Raw genomic sequence first — 15954 nt, forward strand, 5'->3', positions numbered from 1 at the left:
GCAGAGTTCCGTGCCTGTCTGGAACGACTGGGACTTGGCTTTGGCCTGAGCTGCTCCAGTGGCTGAGCCAAAGCCGCCCCTCCTTGGAGCTGTGACTGCTCAAGGTGTGTCCCCCTGTGTAACTGCTCCAACTTGGACCAATTAAATTAGGGAAGCCATCCCAAAAACAAAAAATTAAAACCCACAGATGAGCTTTCTTTATAGACAGGCAGAATGTTTTATCTTTGCTGTGAAAAAATGATGAAATCTTGACCCACTGAATGATGCAAATCAATGTCAGTGTTACCTGATGGTTCACAGGCTTTTTTCACAGACTGTTTATATGGATATTCATATTGCACTGTTCCCATGAAATCTTGAACATTTTTACTTGTGTAATCCCTAGAAACAAAATGTTTTCATTTCAATACAAAAAGGTTTTTCTCCAACCAGGGCTTTGAAATGCATGATTTCTGGGAGCAGTGCAAATAAGTTCATATCACTGTCATGGACTTTTAATTCTTCAAAGAATTTAACTCTTAAAAGGTGTAGCTGGATAATGGCAGCTAAAAACTTCTCTAGTTAATATGAAAAGCAAAAAATGTGACCTGAAACTAAAGAAAGCTTAACGATAACTGGCAGGTGTGTAACAGCTCTGAGATTGGCTTGTAAAAATTCATCTCTCATTCCCCTCCTTGGCTTTCACTGCAGAATACAGATTTTTTTCCCCCAAGAATAATACAGAATTTCATTTTCACCATGTTTCTGTGTGTTCTTAACATTTTTGTTGGCTGTGGCTGTTCCCCTGGCAGAAGGTGTGTTCACTGTAGCACTTCAGGAAGGGGCTTCAAGGTACAACTGCAGAACTGCTTGGCTCCAGGAAGATTTTGACAAATACCTGATTGACTTAACACTGTTGTGATCCTTGTTTCAGTGGGATTCGTTTGAAATACATCACAAATTTCCTGTGTTTCACCAGAAGTGGCTGTAAGCTCCATCTGTAAGCCCCAGGTGTAGAGGGCACTGCAGAGCTGTTGGGCCCCTGGGTTGGGGTGGTGGTTCCAGTGAGCCCCCAGGGGCTGGGCAGATGCTGCACTCAGATGCTCAGGAAGGCTGGCAAGGAGCTGCTTTTGAGGACAAGCCGTGTTTATTGGAAGAGATTCATGTGGGTCTGGTGGCTTCCAGCTGTGTAGAACTCTGACCCAGGACCTTGCAGACAGATAATTCTGTGATGTGCATGTTTCATCTTCAGTTATTCTTTCTACTACATTGCATATATGTAACACTGAAAAGCTTAAAAAATAAAAACCACTTGAGGCATGGAGAAGACTCACAAACATAGCTCATCAGTGTATGCCAGGTCTGCTGGTGGTTACCTTGCTCTTCTCACCACACAAGTCCAGGCAGCTTCAGGAGTTCTAGAGCCTCAGCTCTGCTTCCAAAGGCAGCTTCAGTGTGTGCTGAACTCACCCTGGGCTCGGGGGTGTTCACAGCCCCGTCAGGAAGGCAGCCCTGCTCACGTGCTGTTTGTGTGAAGCCTGATCTTGGGAGTTGGATGTGAGAACTGTTCTGTAACCTCTCTGTCTTTTTCCCTGTAATTTATAAATTGACACTGACTTTCCTTCAAGTGTTTTCTAAAACTCTGCCCTTTTTTCAGTACATCTTGCTATTGGCAATATACTTTTCTCTATGTTTAAACAGTCTAAACAAATTCCACTTGTTACAAAAAAAAATATATTCTATGGGATTTGTGAGTGTTCCAATGATAAACAGCAGATTATTGATCCTGTTAAACTGATGAACCTTGTGAATACTGAAAACTTCCTGCAAGTTGCCTACAGCTGCCTCTTGTTTTCCTCTCAACATGCACACACACAGAGCCCATTTTTCCTGAAGTTCCTTCTCTTTCCAGCTGATTAATTAGTGTGGTAGAAAAATGTGTGATCCTTCTAGCTTAGTACAGAGGTAGCTTGTGTTTGTATGTGGAGGCTGAAGAGAGACTTGAAGTCTTCCATTCCTGATTTCCCTGAAAAGAGTAAGAAATGGTTGCCAGGGTCTGCAGTGTTTTTTCACCTAAAAAGACGATAATAACAATACTTCCATGTCTTTGCCAGTCTGTGAGTTTGTGTGCACTCACTGTTGGCTGCACTGCTCCTCCCTGTCAAGAAATGGTTGCCAGGGTCTTGGGTTTGCAGTGTTTTTTCACCTAAAAAGACAATAATAACAATACTTCCATGTCTCTTGCCAGTCTGTGAGTTTGTGTGCACTCACTGTTGGCTGCACTGCTTCTCCCTGTCTCCTTGCCGTGCTGCTTGCACTGGGCTGACCTTTGATCTGAGTTCCTCTCCAGCAGCACTGCTCTTCCTCAGGGCTTTACGCTCTCCGTGTTGGGATCTTTCTCCAAAGTCCCTTGGCTGCTCTGGCTTGATGACTTCACTCCTTTGTTGTTTCTTCTCCTTACCTTGCAGTTTGTCGGTTCCTGCGCTCTCGCAGCTCTGCCTTTCTTTGCTTCTTTCACTGTTTGCCTCTGCAGAGCTGAGTGAGGACACGGTTGTGCTTCACAGGGCTGGCCTGGGACAGGCAGCTGAGCTGGGGAGGGTCCGGGATGGTGCAGGGAGCTGCAGAGCTGCCAGCCCTGCCCTGGCAGCAGCCGGGGCTGCCACTGCAGGGCTCTCTTCTTCCACCCTGGGAGTTTAATTCTGACCTTGAACACACAGCTTAGAAATAATGGAAGATGTTAATCTCTATCTGTGATGTGTGATCTATGTCTGAAAATTCAGGCTTTGTTAACAAAAAAACCCACAAAAAACCCCAAAGCTGTAAGAAAATGCCATAGAATTTTTTAAAATTTGCTATTACTAAAAGACTTGAGATGCACCTTTTAGGAGGATTGTTTCTTTATTTGTCTTCGTTGGTTTGTTGTTTGTGATTTTTTTGTAACATCCAAGACTAAATGGCTTGCTGTGAACATCTTTTTCTGCCTTAATATTGCAAATGCAAAAATGCTGAGTATTCAGAATTTTGGCTTGAGACTCACTGAACTGATGATACTGCAAGAGAGTTGGAAGGTTTTTAGTCAAGCTTTTCTCCTAGGTCACCTTTAATTTTGATAGCCAGTACTGAAAAGGAAATTTGGACTAAAAATTCTTTCTTTGTTCCTGAAAGTGTTAAAACTCAGATATTCTAACTTATAGTTGAGGCACCACAGACTCAAGAGTTTAAACTTTAGACTTTCTAATGCATTCTCTGTTTTAAAAACCTTTTTGTTAGTTTTTGTACACATGTGTAGCTTTGCAGGCTTTCAGAGGAGGTTTGCACAGGTGTGGAGGGGACACAAACGTGCAGGCCAGTGTGCCCACTCAGGAGGATTGCAGCTGTGGCTGGAGCTCCGTGGTTTGATTCTGTTGCCTCCATGCAGTATAAGCACAGCACTCCAGACAAAAGTGGGGATTGAAAACAAAACCATTTCTTAATCATTCTGTTGTAGCTAAATGTAATACAAATTTGGATTTGAGGATATGCTTGGTATTTTGGAGGAACTGTGTTAAGCTGTTTTTACAGCTGACTTGGTGACATTTCTGTAAGTAAAATATGCTGTTGTTCCAGCATGGCAAAGGTCTGCATAATTCATGTGCTCAACTTAATCACTGGTTTTCTTCTTGTGACAATAAATGGCATTGTACCAAAAGCAATACATGCTGTGTGTAGTTACTAGTGGAAATAATTATTACTGTGCAGCTTGTTTTGTCATTGTCCTTGCAGCCACTAGCATGGATTGTGTGCACTGACAGTCACTCCAGGCTGTTAAAGACATCTGGGGGAAAACCAGGTCCTGGATAACACTTGTTTGCTTTCTGGAAGCTGTTGCTGTACTTTGAAGCAGAAAAGGGTTGCACCTGATGCTGCATTAAGCTTATTTTCTTCAGAGTCTTGTCATCAGAATACATCAAGTCTAGAGTGTTTCTCCAGATTTGCTCCTCCACATTGTTCCTCTTGAGAAAGGCCCAGGCTCAACACCAGCACCATTAGAGCCAATGATGATAAGAGAGAAGGGCTTTTTTTGTCTGCTTGATTTTAGGATTCTGCTAAACTGTACTCAGTTTTAGAGCACAGCACTGTAAAAAGACGTGGAATGCTGCAACTGTCTCTGCTCACCAACTCCTTAAGACCAGATAAGACCTCACAGGCAATATGCAATGCTTGGGAACTAGAGTTCCCAACATAAGTTCTGTTCCCTCCTGCCCCCCAGTAGCAATTCTGCACTACTGGCTCTGCAAATAAACCAGCCCTGGGTAACCCCATTCACAGGGAAGCTTTGGGTTTCATTTCTGGATGCTCAAAAGGGCAAGATACTAAGACAGTTTTCTCCCTATCACTTGCATTTGACTGCTAGTGTAGTACTCATTGTACTAAATTGTCATGTACAAAAAAATTCATGCTGTAGAAATAAGAGGGCTGAAGAGCTTGTTCTTCTCAACATATATTCCTTCTTGCTAAGTCTGTAGAAAGACTTACTTTCAGTCATATCTAAATAGCCTTTCTGCCTTCTCTGTGCACATTTTTCTCTGCTGCCTCCTACTCTTCTGAGATGTGACTTACTTTACTGCTAATGGTGTTATAAAAACTGTAGTACTACAGGTGTCATGGTAACTTGTAAATAAAATTACTGTAAATGCACAGTCATTTGTGGTGCTGCTCTGTACACGTGTGACACTGCCTCAGCTGTCAGTCCTCACTGCACTTCCCTGGAGGGTCACTTGGGGATTACAAAGGCTGTGCCTGTGCTTTGTGTGAGGAACCTTTTGCTGACCAGCCTCCACAGCAATCTGGTCCTGTTAACAAGTTCCAGGCAACTCCAGCATTGACAGCAATTATTGCTAGGCAGGAACATTGCCACATTATTTTCCAGCTGACAGCAAATCAACCCTTGTGTCAGACTGATTGTCAGTGCAGCAATAATGCCGTTTTATGTAAATACCTCTAAGCATTTGTATGGCAAGTCCAGAACACAGGATTATTTACAGTGGGAGGCTGATGAGGAAGCTGCTGCTGGGGCGTGGTGTCCTTGGAGCCTGTTGTGTTTCCTGTCCAAGGAGAGAGGGGCGGAAGAGTGGGAGAGGCCTGACCTGTGTGGAGAACGCGGAGTGCTGTGCTGGAGGTCAGATCCAGACGTGTTCTGTGCTGGCAGGGGAGCAGCAGGGGCTGGGCTGGGCAGAGGGGCTGCAGGAACGCTGGCAGCTGGCAGATGTGCTCAGGGACAGCGCTCCCTCCCCTAGAAATGGGTCCCGGGCAGGTGGGATGAGAGCCAGGTGAGAAGGCCTGCAGAACAATGTGCCCTCACGAATGCACGTCCGTGTGTTGTGGAAGGCAGTCATGGGGCACTGCAGCAGCTGTCATGTCTTTCCTTTGGGGGGGTGAATATGAAATACTTTTAGGAAATAATCAAATAGCTGGATTTTCTGCAATTGCAGAGAGAAGCAGCTTGCAATTCCCAACTACCTGAGACTCCAGTCAGCTGTCTTACGTGTATGCAGGGAAAAATTCACTTTTTGGAGATGACAATATAATAATTTTCCCAACTTTTAAGTGCTTCTGTATTTCTTCACTGTTTTCTTCCCTTTAAACCTCCTTCCCTGCAACTGTTGCATGCAGTCTTTGGGAGCCTGAGTCTTTCAAAGGTATTCAAGTGAATTAAGAGGCAAATACCACATGGAAACATTTATCTGGAAACAATTTCACTTAACAATTTCTCAAAGCAGGAACTTGTGGCCTTTTGCCACAAGGGGTAATAGAGTTTATTTACAACAAGCATATTAAACAAAACACTTAGCTCAAAGAATAAATACAAATACAATCCTCAGAATAAAGTGCCACGTCTGTAATAGCTACTGAATTAAATCTTGGGGAGGAAAAGGGACTAGGAAACAAAAATATCTCCAAATCAATGCACTTGAATGAATGAAATCTATGTGTGCAACAGGGGTTGTCTGAAGGTGGTGATTATAATTCAGGTGGGTTTGGTGGGTAGAGAGGTGGGCAGCAACAATGAAGCCCATGGCATTTCTTGTATAAATATTGCTATCTGCAAATTGCCACACTCCTCATCAAAGGTAGCAATTAATTAAGCAGGTGAGTCTATTTCAGCTCTTAAGGTGCTCGTTTCAGGATATTCAGGAATTGTCTTGGCATTCACTTGCACTGAGAATGGATTAATGATGACATGTTTGTGTTCAATTACTGAAATTTTGCATGTGTATATTTTGGTTTTACTTGAATGTATGAATCATTTGAATATTTGGTAATTTTCACTGTGAAAAGAAGTGTGATTGCCTTTCAGTGATCTGTCTTACTCCTGCTTGCTAACTGCTGCATTTTGGAGCAGGGGGCGTGAAGCCTTTCATGCCCTGGAATAAAATAATCTTCAGGTAAACGAGTAAAAATTAAAAACTCTTTGTATGGCCTGTTTAGGGATAATAAATACATCTGTTTGCACCTACTCAGGCAGTGAAGAGCTAACTAATTTCTGAAAAGCTTGAGGGAAACAGCTCTTCCAGCGAGCACAATTCCCATACCCTGCTGGAGACTACACCACGGGCTGGCACCTTCCAGGGCAGTGCCACAATACTGCTGGGTGGGTTTTCCAGTGCCATGTTGATTTTCTTAACCAGCCCCAAAATGGATTCAGCCAGTACCCAGTACTCCCTCAGGAAGTAATGGGTGCTGCCAGAGGTGTCCTGCCTGGTATCTTCTTGCAGTGATTTTGTTTCCATTTGTTGTCTTGTGCAATCATTTTTTTTTTCTTGTTTTACTCTTCTCTTTAGTCCTCTTACACTTTAAAGGCTGTGCTGAGGGCAGATGAATGCCTGGCCTTCCTGGATAACGGGCAGACCATCTCAAGAACTTTCTGTAATTCAATGCCATTAGATGTAGCTGTTGTCAGATGTCACCAAGCTCCTGAAGGCAACCATAGAAAAATCCTATGGAAGGAACCTCTGATGGTCACTCTGCCCAACCCCACTGACAGAGCAGATGTGGTGACCTGGACACCTCTGGGCTGAAGAGGACCAGCTCAAGGGAGGGGAGAAGTAGATCTTTAGTTCATACTTGCTAACACTTTAGCTAAACTTTGCCGTTTTTAAGAAATGCAGTGGTCAAGACAGATTTAGGCATGGAATTTATCCTTGAATCACTTTCACCCCTACTTCAGTCACACTGGGTGTAGGGTATAAAGGGAGCTACCCCTCACATCCTTTTTTCTGTTTTGGCTGAAGACACTGGCAGCAAAGGACGACCCCCGTTTGTACAGAGCCTGCAGCTGATGCAGGGATGCAGAGGCTGAGCCCCCCTCGCTGCACAGGCAGTCCTGGCACCACCGCAGCTTGTGCTGCTCCTGCTCCAGGGCTCAGCTGTAATCTTGAGCCACCTTGCACGTTTCAGATACTGGATTTTACACATACTTTCTGCAAATCAAATCCCATTTTGTGTAATGTTTGCTATTCATTTTGTCTGTGGGTCAAATTTTTCAGCAATGGTGAATTTTCTATTCTCCAGAAAGCAAAAATGACAGAGATAAAACCGGTCCTAGAAATGACGTAATGCCACTTTTTATTCAGCCTCGTAGTAGAAACCTTGCCTCCGTTAAAACCCAAATAAAAGCTCAGAAGGAAATGAGAAGTGTAGCCGTAGGTGAGAGCTCAAAGCTGCTGCCCAGCCCGGAGCTGCGGAGCTGTCGGGATGCTCAGGGCTGTGCTCGTGCCATCTGCTGGGGGAAAGCTGCCATGAACGGCGTTACACACATAAAAACCCTGCTGACTGCGCTCATTAAACAGCAGAATTTGTAATAATAGCCAGACTGTCTAGAAAGATACCATATAAGTCTTGCAGATGTAGAGCTCCAGTGTTTGTCAAAGGCTAACCTAGTCACAGGCTACAACACAAACATATCTCTGGAACTGTAAATGAATCATTTCTATTTTTATGCTGTAGGTTTGGGGGTTATTTTTGTTTTGGGTTTGGTTGTTTAGTTGTATTATTTTAAAGCAGTCTGAGTCTCACAGTGGGTGTACAGTATGACTGGTCAAGGCAGTAGAAATGAGGAATTAAAGACTTTTTTTTGTGTGTGGGACTGATTTGATCGTTCTTCCGTTTTTTCCCCCGTTTCTGGTGTGGGTCCAAGCAATTCCAACCACCTACGAAGAAAGCACACCACTGTGCTATGGAATGAAGCACAGAAGCAAGGTGAGGCATTGGGAACTTAATATGAATATTAATGATTATGATTATGCTAGTTATGATTGTCAAACTTTGTACAGTCTGTTCTTCTCGTCTCTGTTCCCATCCACCCATTCCATACATACTGGCAGAAGTATCAAAAGAACAATTCAAGACAGAGGACTGAGAGAACAGTATATAGCTTGGAACATGAAAAGTAACTTCAGCAGCCTGTGGATGTGTTTTATACCCCCTGCTAAGATGACACATTTCCCTCTTGTAACAATATCCGAGGGGTTGCAGAATCTTGTTTGTAGCAGCAGCAAAGTGTCTCACAGGAAGTTTCTGGATACTGATGCTCAGGATTCTGCTGGTTCCAATGGCTTTTCTGTCACTTTCCATGCCCTGCTTTGCACCCTGCCCACACAGTTAATGCTGCCTGTTCTGCTCTGTAATTCTTTAGCTCTCACAAGAGCAAGTATCAGTTTCCTGAGCAAATGTGAGTTATGTTGACTTGTGCTGGTGCACTGCTGCCAGAGCAGCTGGTTTGGTTGTGTCCTGTGTCCTGTGTCCCTGAGCCATGAGCAAGTCTCAGGTGACTCTTTTCTTTTGAGATACCCCAGAAAGGCACTGAAATGTGGATATTTCTGGCAGAGCAGGGTCTTCTCAAGGACAGCAGGGACTACAAAAACAAAACCTAGGATGCAAAGTGGGTTTCAGAAAAGCACAGGACAAAGGCACCTGTGGCAGTTCCTTTGCATGGTATGCCAACATCAGCACCACTTTCCTGGAATATATGGATGCAGAGAAGGATGTTGAAGACTGTAACCCCCAGCTGGTGTGGGTAAGGCCCACCTGAGCACTGGCCTTTCTAGAGCTTAGATACCAGCTCAGATGTCATTGCAATATTTGCATTTCACCTCTGTTACCAGACAACAACCCTCTAACCTGGCACACTGCAGAACATGGAGCAGCAGCATTACCTCTGCCTTTATTTTAAGTAATTGTTATTACATTCTATGACACACATCTGGTAACTTTTGTGTGTAGTGCTGGATGCTGCTGTCTCGAGCAGATGTAAGAGAGTTTTTATGGCCTCCTCCCACCCTTGTTCCAGTCATTTCAAGCACAGCTCATGCTGTGGTTGCAGCCTGGCCACCCTGCTCCTCTCCTGCACTGCCTCCCTGGGCTGAGCTGCAGCAGTGCCTGTGGCAGGCCCAGCAAACACTGAGACTGTGAGTGCAGAGCAGAACAGAGGGCATTCAGCAGCTGTGGGGCACAGCACGGAGCACAGCAGGTGTGTACAGTGTGCAAAGTGCATCCTCACCAAGTCGCAATGCAAGGATTTTTTTTCTTGGTACAAAATCTAGCAAGGAATCCTTCACATAAAACTGCAGTGCAGCTCTGAGTGGATTTGCTTTATGCAGTGGGTATGATGTGCAGCAGAGAGAGTGAGACTTTGACACTGTTAACTCACTGTAGCAGTCTTGCAAATCTGTACTTATTTTCAGATTTCTGAGCATGTCTGCAGGGGATACAAAATGGAATTTTAGACTTAGAATATTTTCCAGATTGGCAGCTACATTGTGTGGCAGCAGCTCTCTGGCCACAGAGAGCAAAGCACAACTTTCCCAGGCATTGCCCTGAGAAAGGCTGTGAAGAGATCAGAGAAAAGAATGATAAACAATTCTTATCTTCACTTGCTGCACCTGTTGTTGTGAACATGTGGAATGTGTTATGGAGAATTGTTTACCAAAGGGTTTTCTTAATTGGCCAATGGTGATGGTGTTTAGATTGAAGGACCAATGGGGTCCACCTGTGTCGTGGCTGCTGTAAGGGGGATGGGTTTCTTAATAACTATAGTATAGTAAAGAGATTGATCAGCCTTCTGAGGATCATGGAGTCAATGCTAATTATTACCCAGCTGGGGGCCTGCAGTGACAACACTACAAGGTAAAGCTGCTTTGTCACTCAAGCCTGGATAGCAGGGATGCTCTGTATGACATAGCAAGAGAGACTTTTCTTGCCATGCACATTTTGCTGGGGCTTGTGACTCCTTGGAAACAGGGACTTTCTTTGTTTTCACATCATATGGATCAGGGGATGTGTCTTTCATATTAACACTGCCAAAATATGGGTGCAGCCAGTCTTATCCTGCCTCATACCCAGTAACCAACCAGTTTCTGCAATTGTAATTTGTATTCTCTTGATCTCTGCAATCTTGCAACTGTGGCAATATCTTTAGAGATGAATGCTGTTTCTATGTGCCTGTTAGAAGCTCTATCCTGTAACACACAAGCTGATACACAACAGAACAGAACATCCAGCACGCCCTGGCAGCTCACTGCCTTCCTGCTGCCAACACTGAAGGTGCTAAAAGTGAACTATTTACTTTTCTGCAGTCTGAAGAAAACACCTAGTTGTGCTATACACCAAGTAAAGGATGAACTTACATGACTGGGACATGAAGCAGGCACTAGCTGAGCCATGTGGTCAGTAAGCCAAGGTGTTGGCAGCCTTCTGTGGTTCCTGCTGTGTGTTTTGTCCTTTCCTGTGCTCAGTTCATGGTTTGGGTGGTTGAGCAGTCAAATTGAGGCATTTACTGAACACAGTCCAGGGATGGCAGGAAAGGGTTAATTGAAAGGTATCTGCTTTTTTCTTCCTTCAAATGCTAGCATTTTGTTTAATGACAACCACTTGAAAAAAAAAATTGTTTTAGAAAAAAAGAATGCTGCCAAAATAAACTACACTGATCTGTGTTTATGTTTTGGTAGAAACTCGAGGCCACTCTTGAAGGTAAATGGTGAATTGCTTTTCTGGCCACAGCAGGTTAATAATGCACAGCAACATTAGTGCAGGTTGGAATCAAAAAGTGCTGGTATTTGCTTGTTCTCCCTGTGCCTGGCTGAGGCTGCTCTGACAGTAAGCAGGAGAATGTACCCAACACTGGGATTGACATTGCTGCACTGGGAACTGGGCAATGCTTGCTGGGGCCAGTCTTGTCTTCAACCTCTCTCCCTATTTCTCTATCACCAGAAAAATTTTAGCCATTTGTCCTAAAAGTTATAAAGGAAGTTCACACATTTATTTATCAATATTTATATAAGAATGATGGCAAGAAGGGTCAGCCTGTTGTGAAGAATCCGTGCAGGTCCAGCCACAAGATGGAGCCAGTACAGTACCAGGCACACCTTCCCAGTGGGACAAAGTGTTAGGCTGCTTTTTCTCTAAATCCTTCAGCAGTTTTAACAGGATTGTTCACTTCTCAGTTACTGAGATAGCCTTGGAGAAAATAAAAATCAATTGGAGAAAACAAAAATCAGAAATATCTAGTATTTAGGATACAGAAATCACATATAGTTTGCTCCAACCTACAAATGAAATGTACAGGTAATCTGATCACAAAACATAAAAATCAGTGAAGCTTTTTCTTGAGTCTAAATAAAACTAGTCTTTAGACTCAGTTGCGTTCTCCAGGGGTTTACAGAATTAAATTACCTAAGGGAAAGAAAGAAGGAAAGATTAAGAGGAGGGAAAAATTACAAGGTGGTAAATAAGGCCTTTGAGTTCATCTCACAGAATCGGGCGTATCAATACAAGTAATAAATCAGCAGAGGCAGCTCTAGCAATTGCCACAGTGAATTAAAAACCCCAGTGTGAAGGGCAGGAAGACAGGGGTTGCTTTGTATGTTCTCCTTCCAGCAATCCTTGTAGACACTTTTTAGATAAGTTACTAAAATGAATGTGTGTCAAGTTACAGTGTATAACCCTGTGCCCTGATAGTCACAGAACATCTGTTTTTTCTTGTTATTACTCCTCTTCAGTTTCCTTCTCATTCAGTTTCAAAGTTACATTAGACTCATATTAATTACAATAAAAGCTTTTATTTTTGTTCTTCTCAGAAAATTTCCATGGCCAACATTACTCTTTACTTTGTATATTTTTTAATGTGTGTCAAGTTACAGTGTATAACCTGTGCTCTGATAGTCACAGAACATCTGCTTTTTCTTGTTATTACTGTTCTTCTCTTCAGTTTCCTTCTCATTCAGTTTCAAAGTTACATTAGACTCATATTAATTACAATAAAAGCTTTTATTTTTGTTCTTCTCAGAAAATTTCCATGGCCAACATTACTCTTTACTTTGTATATTTTTCTCAACATTGCAAAAAGAATCAGTTCTTTAGTATCTGTCTTCATTTAATTCCAGAGAATAATTTGATGCCCTGTTGCACTTTTGCCCTGTAAACAATAGGCTGGCTACCGCAGCAAGTCAATCCTAATAAAAATTGGTTCCAATTTAATGTTTGCTAGAGTATTGCTTTGCTATGGAAATCTGTAATTCGCCTCTGAAATGAAATTAAATTCACCTTCTGTGAAAAACTCCAGGTGCTGGTCATTCCTGATAGCAGATGCCTCTGAATGTGGCCAAGATTTTAATTTGTACAGTATGTCTAGCCTGATTCATGAGAAAACACTAACCAGTTGAAAAGATTTTTACCATCAATTAACTAACTTTGGGTTTGCTTGCCCCTTATAGTAAGATATTCCTGGTTTTGCAGTGGGAACAGCAATTCTGAAATGCCTTTGGGGATCCCAATAACAAATCAGTTGAACTGGCAATTGCACAGGTAGATGTGATCATCTGACTGAACAGGAAAAGGACAGTCCCATGCTGGAATCCACTGCTGGAATCCACAGCTCAAGACAGCATTTGATACCTTGGAAAAAGATCTGAGAAGAGATACAGAAACAACTTAGAAATTGAAGAATGTGTTTTATCAAACACTATTACTTCAGAGGATGCTCTCATGCCTATAGTGAGTCCTACAGCCTCGTCCATCTTACAGAGACAGAAGAAACAGCAGCTGAAAGGTAAAATTAAATACATTCAAGGGAGAAATAAGATATATATATCTGTCAATGAGAGTAATTAATGACTGGAACAAGGAATTAACAATTTGTGGAGACAGGATGTTCTAAGGCATGTTTCCCTAAGGGATGTTCTGGTTTAAATGACAAGTGATATCAGCAGTCACATGGCTTCTGTCCCACGGTGAGTTACATGATTACAATAATCCTCTGGCTCTATTTATCTGTGAAATGGCAGAATATGTTTGTGCTGGATGCTCTAATCTGAGCAGGATAGAAAATGAAGATGGAAATATAAGTCTGGATTTTAAGATGAGAAACACATCTCTTAGAAGAAAGGATAAAAAAGGAAACTGAACAATCCCAATGCAGAAAAAGCTTGAATCCCTGCCTCTAGCCAACTGTTTTGCATATATAGGCAAGCATATGCAGAATGTGTTTCTACAAAACACATATCAACAGAAATTTAATTTCTGCTTTTCTATGGCTCACAAAACACAAATTTAACTTCCCAGATAAGCAACAGCTGGCCAATAGTCAGCCAGGGAGTTGACAGCTGCATGAAATATATGACAATCCTACATGAGGGTGGAGTTTTTAACATGTATGTATACATTGAAAAGCTCACCTAATTCTCTTTATTCCACTACCTTTTCCTTTTCCCTCAGAAAAATACATCTTCTGTCTTCTCTTCTGCTAAATACAGACAATCCCTGCTAGCATCTGATTTTGTGATTTAAATGCTATGGTACTCATTAAGTGCAATTAGCTTCTCTGTGTTGTTGTGCTGGTTTACTGTGTTGCCACTCCTGTTTGCATGCTAAATATTCCACTGTACTGTGCAATTTACCTGCCAGGAGTGAACAGCTGGAAAACTGACGATGCTGTTTCCAGTCTCCTGGTAAAGTGCAGTCTGGTCCTTGTCCACAATCTCAGTGTTTCACCTGGAGGCACAGCCTCCAGCCCTCTCTGCACCCAGAATCACACAGCCACTGCCAGGGAGGGGCTAGGTCAGTTCTGTCTCTTCAGTCTCTGGAGACGATCTAGACATCACCCCTTGCAAAGGAGCTTGAGATAGCTTAAAAGGAGTGCTGCTTCTTTGTCAGAGATGAGGGGGAAGTTACAGAACTAACAGACAGGATCTGTCAATCCTGCTCTTCCAGGGGTTGTAATTGATTGTGCCAGATATAAACACAAATGGAACAGTTGCACATTCTCCCATTAGAAAAACAGTGTTGTAAGTTTTAGAGATACACATGGCTATTTCCACACTGCAATTGTCTGCTCTGCTCTTGAGTCTCTTGACAGACTTTCACAAAGCCAACAACCAAAGCCATTAGGAAATGGAGACACAACCAGGTTTCCCCACTTACACAGCCTGGTCACAGTCCCTGAAGTTGCCTCTGCTTTTGAGGACAGACAAAACTTCATCTCTCCACAGCTTGGTTAGTACAAAACCCCTATTTGAACAATAAATACAGCTGTCACTTGTTCTTATGATTACCATTTTCATTACTGTGCTTATAGCATGATGATTCTTTTGTGGGCCTTATTTTTGTTTAAAGACTTTGTTAAAGAAAGTATAAAACAAAACTCAGCTTACTGTTATCATGTAGAGAAAGGTCTAGATATTCTACTGAAAGTTGATATTAAATTATTAAAACAACAAATTCAGGGGGGAAAGAGAATAAAATTTAACCTAGCCACTAAAGCATGCTGATGCTTGAAGGGCATGTGTGCTGGCTAATTCCCTGATGAACCTCTCTCCTCTAGGTAGGACACTTGTATATCTGTCAGTCTGAATATTAGAAAAGTTTAATTAACATCTGGTTTTGCTATTTCAAAAGTCACCCAAGAGATAAAGTAGATCTGCCACAGTGGTGGTGGGCATTAAGAGAGCAATTCAGGTTTTGCAGATGACAAATTGCCCTCCAGTGGTGTGCATTTCAGCCCTCTGACAGAGAGCACATATTCTCCTAGATTAGGTGTCTGGAGCTCTGGGTGATTCTGACTTTTTTCCACATCCCATCCATTTGTATGTACATGAGCAGATGTCTACATCACATAAAGTCATGATACAGATTTGTCTGATTCACAGCCCCCAAACAAATTCCTTTGCCTTTCTCCACTTGATGAGAGCTTGAGACACCAAAGTGTTTCAGGACAGCTGATCACATCGCTTTGGAGTCCCTGATCCACTGGAGATGCAGCTTCTCTGCATCTTTTTGGGATTTGCAGATTTTATGGTGGCATAAGTGGTACAATTTAATAGTTTACTGATTTCAGAAAGCGTCCCAAGGGAAAGGAATTTATTTGTTCACCTAAAATACCTCCCTACACAGGCAGTTCCAGACAAGTAACTAAAATACACTGTGACAAATACCAGTGTAACATGTCCTAGCAACAAGCTGGTTTACAATTAATGCATAATTTTGTATTTTCATGTTATATAACAAGAAGTTTGATATGAATGTTGTCAGTTATTTCTACATTACACTATTTAGGCCAGTTGCTGCCATGTCCCAAGAAAAAAAGATGCATTTTATTTTTCCTTGAAGAACTTTGGAGAACACAATGTTACAAACTTGAGTAACTGAGAACACAAGAGCAGATTTTTTGTTTTTCATTACTAAGCTTGCATATGTGGCAAGCATATAGGAAAGTAGTTAAATTACTTTTTTTTAAAATAGTCTTTCCTTCTTTCTGTGGTTTTCTTTCAGTGTTTTTCTTTCAGCTAACACATAGAATCTAACTTGATATTCTAAGACCAACTGATTTTTAAAATTTGGTTAAAGTTTCCAAACCTTTGAGACTTAACGTATGCTAAAGAAGCAAAGGAAGTAATGATGCAAATATTGAGATGCATCACTACTTCTATCATTTCTTCCATGCTT

This window comes from Passer montanus, unplaced genomic scaffold (genome assembly GCF_014805655.1).
Source record: "Passer montanus isolate IOZ18808 unplaced genomic scaffold, ASM1480565v1 scaffold53, whole genome shotgun sequence".
Classification (NCBI taxonomy): Eukaryota; Metazoa; Chordata; class Aves; order Passeriformes; family Passeridae; genus Passer; species Passer montanus.